The following is an 18,012-nucleotide window of genomic DNA, read 5'->3' on the forward strand; positions in this document are numbered from 1 at the left end:
CACATGTCCATATAGCATATTTTGACTTATTCTTGCCCTGGTCAATCCCAGTATGTACCTGTGTTAACATTATGGGAACAATAGTTCCTCATTCCTCAATATACACTATCACTGTGTAACTTCTTCGGTGTTTACAACACACACAATTTAGCGAGATATTTGATTTCTATGTAATTTTGCATGTAATTGTTAAACAGTTTCATATAGAAGACTTTGACTCATTACTAAGGCACTGGAAAAGAAAACCTAAGAACTGGATTTTATTCTATATTGTTATGAGTCTGAAACTTGCATAAATTATTTTAGGCCTTAGAATGCCTGAAATTCTACACTAATGGGAGTATAATGCCAGAGCATAAGATGAGCAGCATAAGATGCAATGAGAACTTACTGTATTTATCTGAGACCCAATCTGTCATTTGCATGTCTAGCTCAGTGCTTATAAAAAGTATATGATTATTTAAAATAAATAAATGAGCATGTTGGGGTTGATATATATGTAGAAAAAGAATGAAGATAGAATGAGATATTAATCCTATGTCTACACTTGATGCTTCTGTGCATTTAGACTTCAGCTACAGTTACTTCAAATACTTGTAAGAAATAACTACAATCTGACATAGCATTTAATTTTATCTGTTAAATAGCAAATGCATCTGCACCCAAATTCAATAACTCCTAAGTGATGTAGGCAACAGAATGATATATATATATAAAATTTTAAATACAACTACTTTAAAAATAGATTTTAAAAAATGAATAAACGGTAAGAAAACACTGGGTATCGGTAAACAAAAGTCACTAAATAATAAATACAGGCACACCTTGGAGACATTGCGGGTTTGGTTCCAGACCATACGAATAAAGCAAATATCATAACAAAGTGAGCCACATACATTTTTTGGTTTCCTAGTGCATATTAAAATTATGTTTACACTAGTCTTTTATGTGTGCGATAGTATGATGACTAAAAAAATGCACATACCTTAATTAAAAACGATTTACTGCTAAAAAATGCTAATGCTCATTTGAGCTTTCAGCAAGTGGTAATCTGTTAATCTTTTTGCTAGTGGAGGGTCTTGTCTTGATGTGGATGGCTGCTGACAAGGGATGTGGTTGCTAAAGGTTGTCGCGGCTGTGACAATTTCTTAAAATAAGACAACAGTACAGTTTGTCACATCCATTGACTCTTTCTTTCACTAAAAATTTCCTTGTAGCATATGATACTGTTCAACAGCATTTGATCCACAGTAGAACTTCTTTCAAAATTGTAGTCAATCCTCTCTGATAGAGTTTGGATATATGTCCCTCCGCAAATCTCATGTTGAAATCTAGTTCTCAGTGGTGAAGGCAGAGCCTGATGGGAAGTATTTGGGTGATGGGGGTGGATCCCTCATGGCTTGGTGCTGTTCTTGCAATAGTAAGTATTCCTGAGATCTGATTGTTTAAGTGTGTGGCATCCCACACCACCACTCTCTTTCACCATGTGACATGCTTGCTCCTGCCTCACCTTCCACCATGAGTAAAAACTCCTTGAGGCCTCCCCAGAAGCTGAGCAAATGCTGATGCCATGCTTCCTGTACAGCCTGCAGAACCATTATTAAATCTCTTTTCATTATAAGTTACCCAGTCTCACGTATTTCTTTATAGCAACACAAGAATGGTCTCATACACCTCATATCCTGATACTGCTCTATCAACTACATTTAGGACATATTCTAAATCCTTTGTTGTCATTTCACAACGTTTACAGCATCTTACCAGGAGTAGATTTCATTTCCAGAAACCACTTTATTAGATCATCCATTAAGAAGCAACTCCTCATCCATTAAAGTTTTACCATGAGTTACAGCAATTCAGTCCAATCTTCAGGCTCCACTTCTAAACTTCTAACTCTAGTTTGTTTTTTTTTTTTTTTTGCTATATCTACCATACTTGCAGTTACTTCCTCTACTAAAGTCTTGAACCATTCTAAGTCATCGAGGAGGGTTGGAATCAACTTCTTCCAAACTTGTGTTAAGGTTGATATTTTGACTTCCTCCCATCAATCACAAATATTCTTAATGACATCTACAATGGTGAATCCTTTCCAAATGGTTTTCAATTACTATGCTGAGATCCATCAGAGGGATTAGTATCTATAACAGTAGGTATAATCTTATGAAATGTATTTCTTTTTATTTATTTATTTTTTTTTTATTTATTTATTTTTTTTTTTATTTTTTGAGACCCGAGTCTCGCTGTGATGCCCAGGCTGGAGTGCAGTGGAGTGATCTCGGTTCACTGCAACCTTCGCCTCCCAGGTTCAAGTGATTCTCCTGCCTCAGCCTCCCGAGCAGCTGGGATTACAGGCGCCCCTACCACACCTGGCTAATTTTTGTATTTTTACTAGGTTTCACCATGTTGGTAAGGCAGGTCTTGAACTCCTGATCTCAAGTGATCCGCCTGCCTCGGCCTCCCAAAGTGCTGGGATTACAGGCATGAGCCACTGTGCCTGGCCATGAAATCTATTTCTTAAATCATAATATTCGAAAGTCAAAATTACTCCTTTATCCATGTGCTACAGAAAGGATGCTGTGTTCGCAGGTATAAAAATAACAATCTCTGCATATATCTCCCTCAGAGCTCTTGGGTGACCAGATGCATTGTCAATGAGCAGTAATATTTTCAAAAAAAAAATTTATAGACAGTAGATCTCAACAGTAGGCTTAACATACTCAGTAAACCATGCTGTAAACAGATGTGGCTGTCATCCAGGCTTAGTTTCCATTTATAGAGCTTACACAGAGTAGATTTAGCATAATTCTTAAGGGCTCTACGATATTTGAAATGATAAATGAGCATTGGCTTCAACTTAAAGTCAGCAGCTGTATTAGCTCCTAATAAAAGTCAGTCTGTCCTTTGAAATTCTGAAGACAGGAATTGACTTCTCTCTAGCTATGAAAATCCTAGGTGACATCTTCTTCTTTTATAAGACTGTTTCATCTACCTTAAAAATCTAGTGTTTAGTGTAGCCACCTTCATCAATTACCTTGCTGTATCTTCTGGAAAATTTGCTGCAGCTTCTACGTAAGCACTCGCTGCTTCACTTGGCAATTCTATGTTATGGAGATGGCTTCTTTTCTTAAACTTTATAAGCCAAACTGTTAGTTTCAAACATTTCTTCTGCAGCTTCCTCCTTCTCTCAGCCTCCAAAGAGTTGGAGCAGTACAGCCTTTCTCTGGATTAGGGTTCTATGCAGGGATATGTTTTAGTTGCTTTGATCTATCCAAACCACTCAAACTTTCTCCATGTCAACAATAAGGCTTTATTAACCTTTGTGTGTTCACTGCAGTAGTACTTTTAATTTCCTCCAAGAATTTTTCCTTTGCATTTACAACTTGGCTAACTGGTGCAAGAGATGTAACTTTCAGTCTATCTCAACTTTTGTCATGCCTTCCTCACTAAGCTTAATCATCTCTAACTTTTCTTTTTTTTTCCTTTTTTCTTTTTTTTTTTTTTTTTTTGAAACAGGGTTTCACTCTTGCTGCTCAGGCTGGAGCGCAATGGCGTGATCTTGGCTCACGGCAACCTCCGCCTCCTGGGTTAAAGCGATTCTCCTGCCTCAGCCTCCTGAGTAGCTGGGATTACAGGCATGCGCCAGCACGCCCGACTAATTTTGTATTTTTGGTAGAGACAGGGGTTTCTCCATGTTGGTCACTCTGGTATCGAATTCCTGACCTCAGGTGATCTGCCGGCCTCGGCCTCCCAAAGTGCTGGGATTACAGGCGTAAGCCACCATGCCCGGCAATCATTTCTAACTTTTCATTTAAAGTGAGAGATACGCAACTCTTACTTTGACTTGAACACTTAGAGATTACTGTAGGGTTATTAATTGACCTAATGTCAATGTTGTTATGTCTCAGGGAATAGGAAGACCCAGGGAGAGGGAGAGAGACAGGGAAAAAGCTATGTGGTGGGGGCAATCGGAACACACAACATTAATTGATTAAGTTTGCCATACAAGGGGCATGGTTCATGGCACTACAAAACTATTACAACAGTAACATCAAAAATCACTGAACAGAAATCACTATAACATATATAATAATATTTAAAAAGTTTAAAATATTGCAAGAATTATCAAAATGTGACACAGAGACATAAAGTAAGCATATGCTGTTGGAAAAATGGTGCTGATAGACTTACTCAATGTAGGGTTGCCACAAACCTTCAGTTTGTAAAAACAACACAGTATCTGCAAAGTGCAATAAAATAAGGTTTGTTTGTACTTGAGTCTTTACAAGTAAACATGGCTCATTTCTCAGAGGAGCTAACTCAAAAAAAAGTTGTATAAAATCTTACCTTGCCCTAAGATTTCAACTAACTGGACAAAATAAAGTTGCTGAAAGCTACCGATAATGTGAAGGAAAAAAAAGCCTTAATTTTTTCCTTAAAATTTAATACTACAAATTTTTTAGTATTTTTAGTATTGACTACTGGTGGGTCAATATTTTTCATCTTTGAATATTCATTTGACAGAAATTTACCAGCATTAGTTAATTGTATCAAAGGCTGTCTCTCTTCATTACTTAAATACAAAGAAATTACTTATTTTATTTCTTTCACAAAAGCAGTTAGTGGAACTTAATTTTCATATGTAGGGCTCCATTTTCCTCTAATTTCTTTTCCCCCAGGATTAATTTTTTTTTTTCAGACAGTAAGAAGACTTTCAAATCTTCCCTCTGAACTCATTTTAAAACTGTCTAAAAAGCAAAGCTTGGTATATTGGATTTATAGAAGTCTCAGGCTAACATCAATTCTGTTTCTACATTAACATATGACAAAAAACAACCCTATCTTTTGGTTGAATACTGAAAGGGCTAAAACTCATAGTTTTCTTCTTCTTATCTGATTTCTAAATGAATTCTTTACCTCACTTATTCTGAAAGAACAAAAGTATAAATAGTTCTTTATTTTATTGAGTGCTCTATTAAAAGCACCTTTAGACAAATCCAGAAGTAGATCTAAAGGTTGCCCTCATTCATCTCTCAGAGACACAGCAGGTGAAACAACTGTTTTACATCCTTCAGATGTCAGCAAGCATTAATCTATTTTATGCCACCCTCAAGTGATTCCACATAGTTTGGGAAACTGAAATGCTTTGTATTTTAAAAAATTGAGTAATGGAAATAGCTCAAAATTGCAATGTTTATTTTGCCTGAATGCAAAACATCCCTCTCCAAGATTCAATAAATGTCCCATTTTGCTGATGTGCAAAATTCTTTAAATTTGCAGCAGTACTTGAGTAACTTGTGCTAACAAGCAGGTAAATATTCCTGTATGAGTCACTTAAACTTGTTTTTGTTGCTCCTCTATACAAAAGTTGGAGTTGTCCTTAGAACATTTGACAAATTTTTGCAATATCTTCCTCTTTTTACTCAGTGAATTTATATACATAAATCATATCTATCTCATTTTTTAAAATCTAACTTTTCAGGTCTTTCAGGCTCTCTCAGAGTTTTAAGGTTAAACTTGAGTGTTGTGAGTTCAGTTTTTGAGAACACTTCCCCAAATTGAATAAATTAATTGCATTACAGTTTATTGAGCAATATGTATATAAAAAATATTGCTCAGATCCACAAAATGTAAAATAAATGTTTAAAAGGAAAAAAAAAAAAGAATAACAACCAGAATTATTTAGCATGTGGTTGGGGGGAGATGGGTATGTATTAACTCGAATTGCCTTTCTAAAAGAAAGCAATCACGTCTAAAATTAAAATTTTAGTTTCAATTATTCAGGTCCATTTTAGTGGTAAAATTATATTAATCTTTTAAATGAACTATTGAATATTGCATATGCTGTATGACATGTATTTGTGTATTTTTTCTTACAGTTTTCGTGTTTATTTCTAAAGATACTTGGTTAACAAAGCATTAGATAAGCTTTTTGAATTTGGAGATTATGTCTCCTCCCGCAGAAATCCACAATATGAATTTGATATATTGGACTGTAGAGGATCAATATAGACTATAGGACACACAGTATGCACCCTCTAACCTGCTGAAACAGAGTTCACCTCTGGAAGGAACTAGCTTCCTTCCAATGAAGTGTCACACTAAATGGTCTTGAACACTGACTCTTCTTCGAGTGCAAAAGACTTATTTGCTGGGGTCTCTTGTGCAATATTTGACACATTCCTTATAAGCTTTACCTTAACTCTTTATTATGGATACTTTTCTTTCTCTCTCTTTTTTTTTTTTTTTTTTTTTTTTTTTGAGATGGAGTCTCGCTCTGTCTCCTAGCCTGGAGTACGGTGGCGTGATCTCAGCTCACTGCAACCTCTGCCTCCTGGGTTCAAGTGGTTCTCCCGTCTCAGCCTCACAAGTAGCTGGGATTACAGGCACACACCACCACACCTGGCTAATTTTTGTATTTCTAGTAGAGACCGGGTTTCACCATGTTGATGAGGCTCGTCTCAAACTCCTGACCTACTGAGAGTATTTCTGAAACCTCTTATCTAAAATTCATCACCCTCTTCAATTTCAGCATTCATTTGTCTATTCCTTTATTTTTTTCCATAACATGCCTTCACGTAACATAACACTCCCTTATACTGTGCCATTTATCTGTTTAGCACCATGCTTACAACGTTTTATAAAGGTAGATTTCATGGAATCAGTAACCTATCAATCTTTTTAATCTGTACCTTCCACTCATAGTAGGCTCTCTTAATTATGTAATAAATTAATGACTCAATATTGATAAACTGTATCCTTCTCAGATTCCATAGGATGGGTTTTTATTATATGTATTCCCAGACTTCTTCCTTAAAAAGCCTCTATCTTAGGTTCCTACGCTTGCCTTCAGGAGACTCACTTAACTGTCCTTTCTCTTCCGATTAACTCAAATGCTATCAGGTATAGTCACGGAATCATATTGTGGGTTTCTATGACTATACTTGAAGTGATTCCATACCTGAGAGCATTTGATAGGCCAGGAACACAAGCCTTAGAATGAGTGTACTTTGTGATATTTATTGTGTTATCAGAGATGAGTGTTCTAACACCCAAGGATTCTTCGCATTCCCAATATGTGAAAGTGTGTTTGCAACCACAGAGAAAAGCACTCAGTGCAGACTTGATTTTGCTTTCAGGTAAAATTAAACTTAAATTTTGGTTTCTGCATCTGTAAAATTCTGAAGAAAATTTTATATTCATTCATAGTGAGTGAAATACTGGCCAGCTCTATCTAGGACAGAAGGTAGAAAGAGAATAGGATTTCATGACATTAACAACAATGTTTTACATGAATGTAAGAAGGTAGAAATAGATTCCTCACCCGGTGTGCGGTGTGCTTGTGTGGACTGTGTGCTTAAGCATTTGATGCAGACACTTTTTATTCCCATATTTCTTGGAATTTGGTAAAATAAATAAATCCTCCTTCCTCAACCCTTATTGTATTTCTCCATCATTTTCAACCACTTTTCCAACCTTTCATAAAGCTGATCACCTTTTGTGTACTCTGGGCTGAGGATATAAGCAAAATTGCTATGCAGTTGTGGTTTGAAACATTTTTTTTTTTTTTTCAAGACAGCTTCTTACTCTATCACCCAAGCTGGAGGGCAGTGGTGTGACTGTGGCTCTCTGCAGCCTCCATCTCCTGTGCTCAAGTGATCCTTCCACATCAGCCTCCCAAGTGGGTGAAACCAGAGACATGTGTCATCATGGCTGGCTAATTCTTTTATTTATTTATTTATTTGAGACAGAGTCTCGCTCAATCTCCTAAGCAGGAGTGCACTGTTGCGATCTTGGATCACTACAACGTCTGCCTCCTGGTTTCAACAGATTCTCATGCCTCAGCCTCCCAAGTAGCTGGGATCACAGGGGTGTGCCACCACTCCTTTCTAATTTTTGTATTTTTAGTAGAGACAGGGTTTCACCATTTTGGCCAGACTGGTCTTGAACCCCTGACCTCAAGTGATCCACCTGCCTCAGCCTCCCAAAGTGCTGGGATTACAGGCATGAGCCACTGCTCCTGGCCTTATTTTTTTTATATCTTTCTTATTTATTTATTTATTTATTTATTTATTTATTTATTTATTTATTTATTTATGTATATCAGTGCAGGGTTTCTACAGGCTGGTCTCAAATTCCTGGGCTCAAGTAATCCTCCCACCTCAGCCTCCCAAAGTGCTGGACATGACCATGGCATGAGCCACCAGGCCTGGCCTGAAACACTTCTTTACATTGGGTAAACAACCACTGCCCAGATGCCCCCAAGGTCCACATTTCACTTTCTGTTCCCCGGGAATCTTCTGTGTCCTCATGATATACAAACCTAAAAGTTAATGCCTATTATAACTGGGGTTCTTGAACCCTGCTTCATTCAGTGCTGAAGTCTGGAGACTTTCTGGTTGCATGATGGCCATACATAGTCCTGCTTTAAGGTTCTCACTACTTGGCTTCTGAACATCACCCCGGCACCCTTCTCACAATCCACAGAGCCACTCCACACATACTTCCCAAACCTTACCCTGTCCAGAGAGGTAAAGACCGTGGAAGGTGAAAGGGGAAAAGAGGCAACCTTCATGTTGGTGTTGGGACCACAAATGCCTGTCCTAACACCATTTGATATTTTGAATAGCATATCAATCACAAATTGAGATGAATAAAAGGTATCCAATGCCCTTAAATATATATAGAGAGAAACAGACAAGTTAAAAGGCAATTACTGTATAGTTATGTTCTGTAGAGTTTTGTGCACTAAGCATGATCTTCAACCCAGCCTTAACACTGAAAGAACTAGAATCAGAGGAAATAGCCATTAAGCAAATTCCTGAAGGCCACATAGCCAAGAAAGTTGCACGTATGCTACTGGGGAGGGCAGAAAAATATCCTGTGTAGATCTCCAAGGAGGCGATGGTCCTTGCGTCTTAGGGAAACAGGAAGTATTTCAGTGGGGAGAGAACTGATAACTGAGAGAGAGAGAGAGAGAGAGAGAGATACTGGAAGTGAGAATTGGGGGTAGAGACATGGTAAAGATCATTTGTGCCAAGGGAAAGATGTTTTTCAATCTTTTTCTCCACACTCTAGCAGAGTTTGCTTTACGAGTTTGCTTTTACTTCTTAAAAACTGTTACCATCACTCCACATTTCTCCAAGGAATAAATCCAAGCCTTTACCCATATTTCCCTAGAATCATATTTACAAAATGATATTAATATTTAAAAAACAAAGGAGATTGCAAGACAGAGAAACGGCATCAAAACATGGAACATTTGTCCATCTTTCTACCTGTGGTAACATTTAAAAGCCTGCATATTACAAAGGGTGAAAGCATTGGCCCAGAGACAGGCGGCTTGGGGAGTACCCAGGTCTGAGTCCCTGATTAGACCCATGACATTGTAAAAGCTACTCAGTCAGCCTTCATCTATAAAAAATGGGCTAAGCATAGAGCATGCAAAGTGTGTGGGAAGTTGCCTGCCCCAGATGCGTTCCCTAGGTTAGCTACCACTGATTTTATTTAAATTATAGAACGGATAAGTGAATATGACTGCAGTTATGAGAAAAAGCCATAACATTCTTCTTTTCTTTTTTTTCTGAATAACTATTTGAGCACAAACTAATATCTTGTTCCAGGTATTACACAGTGGTGGACAGCCTGGAAGGCAGGATATTATAAGGGCTTAATTTAAAGTCATCTCAGTCAAGTAAATTAACATATTTTAATAACTTCCTACATCATAGAAATAAGCCTGAAGCTGTTCCAGAATGTGTAGGCTGAGGTGAGGAGGCAGCCCAGAAGGAAACTAGATAAAGTGTAAACAAATTCAAAGATTATAGGCAGTTAATGGGATGGTGAGAATGAGATTGTATCTTCAATTTACGGGGACATCATGAGATAATTTAGGTAAATTAGACAGTTAAAAACTATGTCCAGATAACAGGAAACATACTGGAGTACTGTTATTATCCCAAATTTTCTTTTCTATCATTCAGAAGCATCTATACAGTAATCATCAAACAATATAGCTGTGTGTATAATTTGCAAGAAGACCTAAAATTTTCTTTATTGCAAAGACAACCTGATTGCCTCACTATCTAAAAGGAACAACCAACATAAATTATAGCTAGAAAATTGCCTCACTAATGTAGTCCCAAATTAACCTCTGTAAATACTTTCATATGTTCAGGCATCACCAGGGACATAACTCTAAAAACATTTCAATGTGTTACTGCAACCCAACTAGTGGATGAAAATATGTTGTTTGGCCTGGTATTAGAAAAGCTGAAAAGTCTTTCAAGTATTATTATCACTCTTATTATTCATTATCTTTACATACATCTCTTTAAATGGATGTGCTATATCCAGTTTCTTTCTATTCACTTCTAGTAAAGAACGATCATGCAAAAATTTTAAAATATTAAGAATAAAGATTTCAATAGCCATAGCTCTAAGTATCAATGTTTTCCTTCAAGACTTTTTATGCATCTTTATCTTAAAATTGCTCATGTTCCAAAAGGGGTATAAAACTGCATCTAAACCTGTATTACCTTTTCCTAAACCATGATATGAACTATTAATATTTTAAACCAAGTGTGTGTGTGTGGGGGGGGTGTTTTTAGCATATTAGGACAAGTTAGTAATTGAGCAAGTATTCTGCTTTTATGTTATAGCAATTTGTTTTGTGTGTAAGTGCTCATAAAACAAGCATCACTCTTTTGTAGAATATGGTTTTAGATTATAAATATGCCCAAAGGCTCAGCAAAGGGAATCTGACTATAAATTTAGCAGAAATAATAAATGTACTAGTTTCCACTGCTTTCCCAGAAAATCAGAATGTCTCCTTTTTAATGTTACTGGATTCATGTGTGCTCAGAAGCAGGCCAAAGCACCTTAATTGTTTCTTGTTTTCTCCTTCCTCTTTTCCTTCTTTTTCTTCTTCTTCATTGTTTTTTGGTGGGGGAGGTAACAGGAGTAAAAATATTGCCTGATTATACATTTCTCTAGGAGGGAAATTAAACTGCTATTTAACTTGATCTGATAATTCATGTCTTGAATTGTTTCCTCTCTTCTGTTGCTGTATTTTAGGTTCAGAGTTCAATTAGCAAAATTATAGTTTTGTTTTTCCCCTGGTGAGTGTCTTTTAAATAAAATGATTTAACCAAGAAACTGCTTTGGGAGTGATTACATTTATCTCAGCATGCATTCTATTTCTCTCTGGTTTGGCCAATTAGAGATATAACAAAGGCCTACGACTTCTATCACATCTACAAACTATACTGTTTAGCGTTACATTAAAACCTCAAACCTAATCTCTAAATAACTTAATCTCCAAATACTGGAATCTCTAAAGTGTTCAAATCTCTGTATACTACTTATAGATATGATATCCATCTAATTCAAAAGACGGAGTTTATGAATATTGGTTCCCTTAGGCTACTGTGAATACCTCCCTAGGAGACACTGTGCTTAGTTTAATGATAAATTTTAAAAATGAAAATGAATATATTCATATATATCAGATGTTATAAGGTCAACAATTGATTTGACTTGGAAAGAAATTGATTTTATTCTGATTTAATGACCTTTGTGCCTTTTTAGTCTTAAAATATTATTTCTTTCATTAAATAACAGTGGTAACAGTGAATCGTTCCCTCACTAATGTGTATTATGATGAATTGGCAACATAATTTTTAAAATTTTTTTCATTATTATTTATGATTTGTATGTGTTTTAAATCCATCCCTTTATTTTTTTATATTGTTGTTCTGATGAAAATTCCAGACTCGGACAACATGATTGGAAGTTTCAACAGAAAATACCCTAATTTTCTTTTCTTTTCTTTTTTATTTCATTGTTTTTAAATCAACCTTATTTTAAACTCCCTCTTATACAGAGACACACTACACAATACAGTGTTAGAGCAGAAAATAAGTTATTTACAAAAATCATTTAGAGTAAAATCACATTTTTATTTCAACAAATATATCAGATTAATTATATCTTTATGATCGTTTGTTGCTATAAGTTTATTCACACCGGGAAAACTGTCACATTAAAAATTCTCAAAATAGTTTTAGCACAGGTCATATCTTCTTATTTTGCTAAGCCCCTGAGCTCTTCGAAGAGGCTGACCTTATGCATTGACCTCTTCCCCAGGTACCCTGGTCTCTTCTGTCCAGAATGCCTTGCTACATGCTCTGGCCTCAAAGCTACTTTTCTCCCCGCTCACATTAACTCTAGGTGATCATTTAATGATATCACCTTTTTAGCCAACGATGCTCTGCAGAAACCATGCAGCTTCTCTGACAAGTAGACTTAGAGTCCCTGCCCCAAATAGGACCTCATACCATTTTCCTGATGCTTACTGACAAGGAAGAGGATCCAGATGAGGGTACATTTTGTGTATCCTTATTATTCATAAAATTGCCTGTAATGGTCAATCTTTTAACATCTCCAAGCTTCATGTCTCAGATGATCATTCAAACATTGGATGGCAAAGAGGTCAATGTCGATGTCAAGCTTATTGGCAAACAAGTGATGCTTGTGCAGCATCCATTTCAAGTCACCAGCTCTGAAAATGCACACCAAGTGCACGTGGTCCCTGTCGCAGGGTGGGTAGGGAGCACCCTTGGAAACATCACCCTCCAAGTACTGCCACTTGACAAACCTGGCAACTGCATGCATGTCAGACAAGTTGTACTTATGGCTTGTGGAGAGTGAGCCAGGGACTTCAGGAATACTCTGGATGGTGGCTCAGAGATGCTCATCGGGGCTGTATGTGTCTTGCACCCACTCCATAAACTTTTGAATTTTTTTCATCCTGAAGTACATACTCCCTACTGACCACAAAATAGGCACAGCCTGAACAAAGAAGTGTTTCAAGTGGAGGAGGCATTTTAACATTCCCTGTGTTTGTCAGCTTTCCAAAAACCTCATACTGCTTTTTCCACCATTCTCCATCCTCTCCATTTCGAGGTTGTTTTCTCCCATTAACAACTTGATCTTCCTGACAATTTCTGATTGGCTTTAACAGGAAAATCCATACCACAAAGTTTTATCAAGTATTTCCAGCCTGCACTCATTGCTTAGAGTCCTTCATACAGTTGAGGTCAGCCTGAACCTGGCTCCATGATGCATAAACCACACTCTCCAATCAGCTGGCCACAAAGACTTTACTAAAACAGAATGCAGTGTCCATCACTGCAGCTAAAAAGGAATCCTCTGATTTTTTGTCCATGTGAATGTGATAGAAATTCTGAGGCACATAGATGCCCTCAGTAGCCTGTCAAGCATTTCAATCTTGTGATGAACCACTATAGAATATGCTTTTTGAAACTCCGCCTCTTCTTTACAAAGGCGTTCTATGGTATATTGATATATTTGTGCCTCCTGATGAAATAAGTACATTCACTGGTCATGTTTATATAGTTGGCACGTGTTCACTGAGGGTACTTTTAAAATTTCACTGTTAGCATCTCAAACTTTACCTTTTGGATTTCATCTACATCACCCCGTAAAACTTTGCTGCAATTAATTTCACTACTAGGATTCTCTCCAACAAGCTCCAAGTGGCTTGTAATGGTGTGTGTGTGTGTGTGTGTGGGGGGGGGGGGGTATATATAGGCAAACAAGTGATGCTTGTGCAGCATTCATTTCAAGTCACCAGCTCTGAAAATGTATATATATATACACACACACACCATTATATATATATATAAAATATATATACCATTTTATATATATATACCATTATATATAGATATACCATTATATATATATACACCATTATATAGATATGTATATTATATATATAGATTTCTTTACCCATTTATTGATTGATGGGCATTTGGACTGGTTTCATATTTTTGCAATTGCAAATTGTACTGCTATAAACATGTGTATGCAAGTATCTTTTCCATATAATGCCTTCTTTTCCTCTGGCTAGATACCCAGTAGTGGGATTGCTGGATCAAATGGTAGATCAGCTTTTGGCTCTTTAAGAAATCTTCATACTGCTTTCCATAGTGATTGTACTAGTTTACATTCCCACCAGCAGTGTGAAAATGTTCCCTTTTCACCACATCCGCATAAACATCTATTTTTTTTATTTTTTCATTACAGCTATTCTTCCTGGAGTAAGGTGGTACTGCATTGTTTCATATGTTTGTTGGCCATTTGTATATCTTCACTGGAGAATTGTCTATTCATGTCCTTAGCACATTTTTTGATAGGATTATTTGTTTTACCCTTGCTAATTTGTTGGAGTTCCCTGTAGATTTTCGATATTATTCCTTTGCCAAATGCATAGTTTCCAAAGATGATGTGATTTTTGTTTTGAATTCTGTTTATGTGGTGTATCACATTTATTGACTTGCCTATGTTAAACCATCCCTGCATCCCTGGTATGAAACCCACTTGTTCATGGTGGATTTTCTTGATGATATGCTGTTGGATTCAGTCAGCTAATGGATATTGCTCTGTAGTTTTCTTTTCCTTTCCTTTTCTTTTTTTTTTTTTTTTTTTTTTTTTTTGAAATGGAGTCTTGCTTTGTCACCCAGGCTGGAGTGCAGTGGTGCAATCTCGGCCCACTGCAACCTCCGCCTCCCAGGTTCAAGTGATTCTCCCAGCCCCGCCTCCTGAGTAGCTGGGATTACAGGCACCCATCATCATGCCCAGCTAATTTTTTTTCTATTTTTGTAGAGACAGAGTTTCACCATGTTGGCCAAGCTGGTCTCAAATTCCTGACCTCAGGTGATCTGCCCACCTTGGCCTCTCAAAGTGCTGGGATTACAGGCATGAACCGCCGCATCTGGCCGTTTTCTTTCTTTGTTGTTGTTGTTACGTCCTTTCTGGGTTTGGGTATTAGGATGATACTGGCTTCATAGAATGATTTAGGGAGGATTCCCTCTTTCTCTGTCTTTGTAATAGGTTCAATAGAATTGGTACTAATTCTCTGAATTTCTGAGATAATTCAGCTGTGAATCCATCTGGTCCTGGACTTTTATTTGTTGGCAATTTTTTTTCTTACCATTTCAATCTCGCTGTTTGTTATTGTTCTCTTCAGAGTTTCTATTTCTTCCTGGTTTAATCTAGGAGGGTTGTATATTTCCAGGAATTTATACATCTCCTCTAAGTTTCCTAGTTTATGTGCATAAAGATGTTCATAGTAACCTTGAAGATCTTTTGTATTTCTGTGGTATGCATTGTAATAGCTGCTGGTTCATTTTTAATTGAGCTTATTTGGATCTTCTCTCTTCTTTTCTTGATGAATCTCATTAGTGTTCTATCAATTTTGTGTATCTTTTCAAGAAAGCAGCTTTTTGTTTCATTCATCTTTTGTATTTTTTGTTTCTTTGTTTCAGTTTCATTTAGTTCTTCTCTGATCTTTGTTATTTCTTTTCTTCTGCTGGGTTTGGGCTTGGTTTGTTCTTGTTTCTCTCGTTCCTTGAAGTGTGACCTTAGACTGTCTATTTGTGCTCTTTCAGACTTTTTGATGTAGGCATTTAAGGCTATGAACTTTCTTCTTAGCAGCACTCTTGCTGTATCACAGAGGTTTTAATAGATTGGGTCACTATCATCATTCAGTTCAAATAATTTTTAATTTATTTTCATCTTGATTTCATTGTTGACATGATAATCACTCAGGAGCAGATTATTGAATTTCATGTATTTACATGGTTTCAAGGATTCCTTTTGTAGTCGATGTGCAATTTTATTCCACTGTGGTCTGAGAGAGTATTTGATATAATTTCAATTTTCTTAAATTTATTGAGACTTGTTTTGTGGCCTATTGATATGGTTTGGTGGTTTCTCCCTCCAAATCTCATCTTAAATTCCCATGTGTTAAGGGAGGAATCCAGTGAGAGGTAATTGAATCAATTGATAGGTCTTTCCCATGCTGTTCTTGTGATAGTGAATAAGTCTCATGAGATCCGATGGTTTTATAAAGGGTAGTTGCTCTGCACAAGCTCTCTTTGTCTGCTGCCATCCATGTAAGACTTGACTTGCTTCTTGCCTTCTGCCATGACTGTGAGGCTTCACCAGCCATGTGAAACTGTAAGTCCATTAAACCTCTTTCTTTTGTAAATGGCCCAGTCTCAGGTATGTCTTTATCAGCAGCATGAAAATGGACTAATACAGTAAATTGATACCAGTAGAGTGGGGCACTGCTGAAAAGATATCCAAAAATGTGGAAACAACTTTGGAACTGGGTAAGAGACAGAGGTCGGAAGAGTTTAGAAGGCTCAGAAGAAGATAGGAAAATGTGGAAAAGTTTGGAACTTGCTAGAGACTTGTTAATGGTTTTGCCCAAAATATTAACAGCCAAATGGACAATGAAGTCTAGGCTGAGGTAGTCTCAGATGGAAATGAGGAACTTGTTGGAAACTGGAGCAAATGTGGCTCTTGCTATGTTTTAGCAAAGAGACTGGTGGCATTTTGCCCATACCCTAGAGATTTGTGGAACTTTGAACTTCAGAGAGATGATTTAGGATATCTGGTGGAAGAAATTTCTAAGCAGCAAAGCAATCAAGAGTTGACTTGGGTGCTGTTAAAGGCATTTGGTTTTATCAAAGAACCAGACTTTATAAAACTTTAGAAAATTTGCAGCCAGACAATGCAATGGAAAAAAAAAATCCCATTTTCTGGGGGAGAAATTTAAACCAGCTACAGAAATTTGCATATGTCACAAGGAGCCAAAGATGAATCCTCAAGACAATGGGGGAAATGTCTCCAGGGCATCTCAGAGGTCTTCATCACAGCCCCTCCCATCACAAGCCTGAAGGCCTAGGAAGAATAAGCGGTTTTGTGGGCCAGGCCCAGGGTCCCTGTGCTGTGTGCAGCCTACAGACTAAATGCCCTGAGTCCCAACCGCTCCAGCCAAGACTGAAAGGGACCAGTATACAGCCTGGGCTGTGGCTTCAGAGAGTGCAAGCCTTAAGCCTTGGCAGCTTTGGGAACCTCTGCCTAGATTTCAGAGGATGTTTGGAAATGTCTGAATGCCCAGGCAAAGGTTTGCTGCGGAGGTTTCCATACATCCTCTGAAATCTAGGCAGAGGTTCCCAAAGCTCAATTCTTGACTTTTCTGCACTGGCAGGCTCAAAACCACATGGAAGTTGCCAAGGCTTGAGGCTTGCTAGGGCAATGTGGAAGGAAAATGTGGGGTCAGGGCCACACACAGAGTACCTACTGGGACACTGCCTAGTGGAACTGTGAGAAGACGGCCACCATCCTCCAGACCCCAGAATAAAATATCCACTGATAGCTTACATGTGCGCCTGGAAAACTGCAGACACTCAATGCCAGCCCGTGAAGGCAGCTGGGCTCTTAATCTGATAGGTTTTCCTTTATATGTTACCTGATGCTTTTGCCTCATAGCTCTTAAGATTCTTTGCTTTGCCTGACCACATTTTTAACTTTTCTTACCAAATCCTGGCTAAAAAAAACATTACAGCCTGAAGACATTTCTATGAAAAAATAGGGGTAAGGGAAGAGTTCTAACAAGAACTTGTATCTCCTAAACTCGCTTATCTTTTGATCATAATCTTTCTGAGAACATTGTAACTCACAGCACATTTTATGAGAGTAAGAGTAGAAGTAGTATATATGTGCAGATTAAAGATTATAAAAACAATATGTTTGTCTACCCTCTGGCCCCAAATCAAATACCCTCATATGTCAGACTTTGGGAGCATCCTGTACAATCCTCTCATTGCTCTCAAAGAATACCTATGCCCTCACCATCATTAGCTCAGTGTTGATGTTTTATATTATTTTATCCTGTATGTATGTTTTCCTAAATTTATAACCATATGAATTCACCTTAATATAGATGACATAATATTTTATCTATGCTTTTTTGGCCTTTCTTTTCATCACCTGCATGTTGCAATGCATCTACATATGCAGCAATAATTCATTTATGAATATGTCAAAATTAATTCATCCATTCTTATGTTAATGGTCATTTGGGTCATTTCTCCTTTTTTTCTCTCACTTAAAATAATGCTGTAAACTTTCTTGTAT

The 18,012-nt window shown here is 37.2% G+C and overlaps 1 protein-coding gene and 1 pseudogene across 2 annotated transcripts in view; both read right to left on the reverse strand.

The window, feature by feature from the left end:
* The window catches only part of CDH12 (cadherin 12), a 1,061,064-nt gene that overhangs the window by 784,808 nt on the left and 258,244 nt on the right, over positions 1-18,012 (reverse strand). The window lies entirely within an intron of this gene.
* LOC116456741 (beta-1,3-galactosyl-O-glycosyl-glycoprotein beta-1,6-N-acetylglucosaminyltransferase-like) lies at positions 12,433-13,637 on the reverse strand (annotated as a pseudogene).

Source organism: Hylobates moloch, unplaced genomic scaffold (genome assembly GCF_009828535.3).
Source record: "Hylobates moloch isolate HMO894 unplaced genomic scaffold, HMol_V3 SCAFFOLD_17, whole genome shotgun sequence".
NCBI lineage: Eukaryota > Metazoa > Chordata > Mammalia > Primates > Hylobatidae > Hylobates > Hylobates moloch.